General features: G+C 39.8%; 1 protein-coding gene across 2 annotated transcripts in view; it reads left to right on the top strand.

Annotated features, from left to right (window-relative positions):
• Nucleotides 1-4,572, top strand: part of LOC104947367 (hexokinase-1) — a 45,708-nt gene that overhangs the window by 11,037 nt on the left and 30,099 nt on the right. The window lies entirely within an intron of this gene.

Here is a 4,572-nt window from a genome sequence, read left to right as displayed (position 1 = left end):
CAAGCTCCCCCGGGAAGATTTTTAAATATTGAAGTTAAAAGCATTAATTTGGTGCACTTTGAGAGCAAAATGAAGAGATCTATGGATATATCTCTCAACACAGAACTGTAAACAGATTTACTTTTTCTTTATGGATATTTTACAAATCACTCCCCTTATTGTGCGTCAGCAGAGACAGGCTAGAAGTGTCTTAGGTTCCAGTTTGACAACTAATGTCTGGGTTAGTGTTCATGACTTCATGTTTATGTCATCTTAATGTTTGAACACTAACCCAGACATTAGTTGTCAAACTGGAACCTAAGACACTTCTAGCCTGTCTCTGCTGACGCACAATAAGGGGAGTGTCAACACAGACACCTGTCAACTCTCTGCTGTTCCTCAGCGCCGCTCCCCCTCCCTCCAGCTGAAATTATGAATGAAAAGCGTATAGTAAAGATAACACGGCAGGGTCCGCGAAAGTTTGTTTTAATCTGATTTCAAATAAACAAAGTCTTGGTTTTTAGAATATTAAACTTGTTTCGCCACATTCAGATGATAAATACAACTTTTAAGCTTTTAAAGGCATAATTACAAGCGGTAACTTAAGGTCACAGCAGGCATAACAACAGCCGGTGTTTCTTGTGAGTGTTTCCCGGGAAACAAACACAATACACACAAACGCGTCACAGATTATTTTGCGGTATTTGGCTGCTGAACGAAATAATGTACGCAGCCCGCGACATAACTAGGAGTCTCGTGGACGGTATCAGTACTACAAGTAAACAAATATATATGTGCCCATCCCTGCCTTATACTGTTCGTAGTGTAAATACTGTCGGATGTATACATTTATATTATATTATGATTAAGTCTGCACTTTACTTCTTGTTTCCCTACATACAGATGTAGCACTCCAGATAGGCCTCCACCCAGCGGTTTCCAACCGAAATTTTTGGACGGACACTAATGTACAGTTTTTTACTATGTTCAATCTGAATTTTCTTTAAAATAAGAAACATCTATATTGATTCTGACTTTTCTACATCCAACTCACAGGTTTATCATTACTTTGAGAAAAAAGATGATTAATTTTCCCCTTTTAGAAGTTATGGTCATTTGTTCTGGAAATGTCATTTTTGAGCCTGAAACCTGAAAAACAGGCTTGGGGGTTAACAGGTAAACGTAATCAAGTATAAAACCAAAGCTATTTGCCACTGCCAGGGCATTAACGTGTTATCTAGTTTGTTATAGAAGTTCTCCTCAGAGTCCACTGACAAGAAAACTTTGCAAATAACTCTGGTTCTATCAACTCCGCCGTCTGAAGAGATGTAAAATTTCCATGTTAGAGTTTGTATGTGTATTCAGAGCCAGTGAGAAACGGACATTCAAAATAATAATAAATTAAATTAAAAAAAAAACTGTTAGTGCTTGATAAAAAAATTGTCGGTCATAATTAATGAATGCGTTAACCCTTAAAAAAATGTATCCCAGAAAATATATACAGGAAACTCTTAATTCTGTATTTGTATTTGAGAACCAAAATGCAACACACGGGAGACCAGGGAAAGTCGGTAACCAGCTTTCTTATAACTAGTTTCCACAGAAAAGTTCTGGTGTAAGACAAACCGACAGACAGTAGGCAAAGGGCTGGTCGGGGACAGGCGAGGGTTCCAGGAGTAGGCAAGACGGGAGACGCAGGTACAGGCAGGGTCAGGGAGCAGGCGAGGCAGAATAGTCCGGGTACAGGCAGGGTCAGGAAACAGGCTAAGCAGGCTGGTCAGGGACACTCACAGGCAAGGTCGAAACCGGGAGAGCAATGTGGGAGGTAATGCTGGAAAGAACTGTATGCTTGCGAAGTACGATCTGGCACTGCGACTGAGGTGAGAGTGAAGGGGGCCTATTGGAGCTGATGGGTGTAACAGAGTGTGAGAGAGAAACAGGGTGTGACTACCAGGTGACCAAGGTGACTGATAAATGCTAATGCAGAAAATAGGTGAGTGAGGGAGCAGACTGTGACAGCATTTTGTGCGAACACTTATAAAGTCCAAACCGCTTTATTACCTTACAGTAATGTTTACCATAAACAGCTAGCTTTCTGCCTCAATGTTAACTTTTCACACTTTGCCAAAATCAACCAAATCAAGCACACATTATATTAATAGCTCCCTTCAGTTGTTCCATAACTAACCTCTTTTACTGTAATACAATGACATTTTGAATGAGTCCTCACTGACTGTTACTCATTCTGTTGTGTCCCGTGAATTATGTTAGTTTGTTATGTATTTGTCACGTTCATGTTTTTTTTGTTTGTTTCACTTCCTGTTTTATCTTGTACTCCTTGTCTCATTCCAGGTGCCTTTACTTCCTTGGTTCTTGTTCCCCGCCATCGTCAGCGTCTGCCCCGCCCCTGATTGTTTCCACCTGTTCCCACTTACCTCTTGTATATATTGTCCTGTTTCCCCTCGCCTGTTGTCAGTTCGTCTTGTTCGTCATGCCAAGAAGTCAGATCCAACCAGCCATAGAGAGACCAAGTACCTTTTGTGATATCCTCCATGAGAGCGTTTTGTTTTGTGACCGTTTTGTCACNGTGTGCCTTGGCAGTCTCAGGGTACATTAATGGGAAACCCTAAATGTTTGAGCACCCTCTATGAAACGTCAAGCTACCCCACAGCACCCCCAAAATAAATCTCTGGCGCCGCCACTGAGCCTGACTATTTGTGTTGTGGGGGCCCTACTTTTTTTTTTCTCCAAAGGGGGGGCCTGACAGAAAAAGTTTGAGAACCACTGGCTTACTGTGACAGAAAAGTCACACACTCTAGCACATATGGTGAAATCAAAACCTGTTAATATTTTATTGATTGGCTTTTTCAATTTATTTTGCTGTCATCTTTTACTATTTCAAAGTGTGCTTAATACCTGAACAAACAAATTAAAATTATGAATCTATGTTGCAAGCAGCATGTCATACGGACCAGAGACCAGAGCTGTGAATGAAATACAGTTAATGTGTGACTGACTCCTAAAACAGGAAGTCAAAACATTCCTATCTGATGTCCGTTACAATGTACGTCAGGATACGTAAAAGTATTGTTTCTTTGTAAATATTGAATCAAGTGAGCGTGATTGTATGAACTCCTATTTCTTATCAATTATCTCAAATGGTTATTTGTTATCAAACTGGTCATAGCTATGTGTTAAGCTAGCAAGTCATACTGAACTTGACATTTAAGCAGAGTAACGTGTCTGTCCCATTGTGCTCTGTTGTGTAACACTCCAGTATAAAGTAGGTGTTTGATTCATTATAGAGTGTGATGCAACAATGGATTTCAACAGTCTGTTAAACATCCTGTTACTCAAAGGCCCGACAGCTCAGGCTTGTGTGTGGAGTATCTGACACAGTTTACACAGTGGGCAGTTTCAGCATGCAATCTGTCTGGTAAAGAAATAAAGAGTGTACAAGAAGTGCTGATAATTTCATGAAGGCACACCTATATGTGGATGTGCTACAACTATTACACTTTTGGTAAATACTATAGACAGTCAGTTTAGACTATAGACTCTTCCCTTATCCTCACCACTGTCAAACCAAATCCACTCACCATGCATGAGTGTGCATTATTGCCTTGATAACAGCATGAAGGTTGTGTACTGTACTTCCTGTCCTTGCAGTGTGTCACTCATGATACTGTGCTTTATATTAGATATTGTGCCCTATGACCACAGTATGATAGCCCTGCCCGAAGTCTCATTCAAGTTGCAATGAAGCAATAAAAAGTCTTGTTTGTTTTTATGACTCTTGATTTATGTTAAAGGTTAAGCAGAGCTGGGATCAATTAGTTCAGGACGTGGATTATCTGATGACTCAGACATTATGGGATAGGGAGTTATATATTTACTGAATCATCATGATTAAATACAGACTGCAATCATCAAATCGAGTAAATCTTATTTAACTCATGATGATCATCACTAATGAAGTGAAAGTGAAATAACTAGGGATGTAACGATACCAAAAACTCACGGTACGATAATATCGCGATAGCAAGTCCACGGTACGACAATTATCACGATATTGAAAAATAAAAGGAAAAAAACATTTCAAAATTTATTTTTTCAAAAAATTAATTTGAATTATTTATTTTGTTTACTTGAAAAAATGTTCTTTATTAAATAATACGTCTGATTTGTACAGCATTTTAGTTGGATAGTAGTATTTTAAAGTGTCAAAAATGTAATAATCAGATCCTGCAATAGAATAAATCAAGTTTCACTTTAGTTTTTCAAGTAACTCAACTCAAACTCACTCACTCAGCATCATCAGACAGGTTATTTTTTAGGAATATGAGCATGTCCACATTTCCAGGTAGAAGCTGGGATGTTTGGGCGTTTACAATATCCCCTGCTGTTGAAAAAACTCTCTTGCTTGGTACTGATGTTGCTGGGACAGAGAAATATGCTTAGGCCANCAGGTACAGGCAGGGTCAGGGAGCAGGCGAAGCAGAATAGTCCGGGTACAGGCAGGGTCAGGGAGCAGGCGAAGCAGAATAGTCCGGGTACAGGCAGGGTCAGGGAGCAGGCGAGGCAGAATAGTCC

The sequence above is a fragment of the Notothenia coriiceps genome, unplaced genomic scaffold (genome assembly GCF_000735185.1).
Source record: "Notothenia coriiceps isolate Sejong01 unplaced genomic scaffold, NC01 NC01_scaffold00000184, whole genome shotgun sequence".
NCBI classification, from domain to species: domain Eukaryota; kingdom Metazoa; phylum Chordata; class Actinopteri; order Perciformes; family Nototheniidae; genus Notothenia; species Notothenia coriiceps.
Note: the sequence above shows the minus strand (reverse complement) of the source record. Positions and strands in the feature narration are given on the sequence as shown.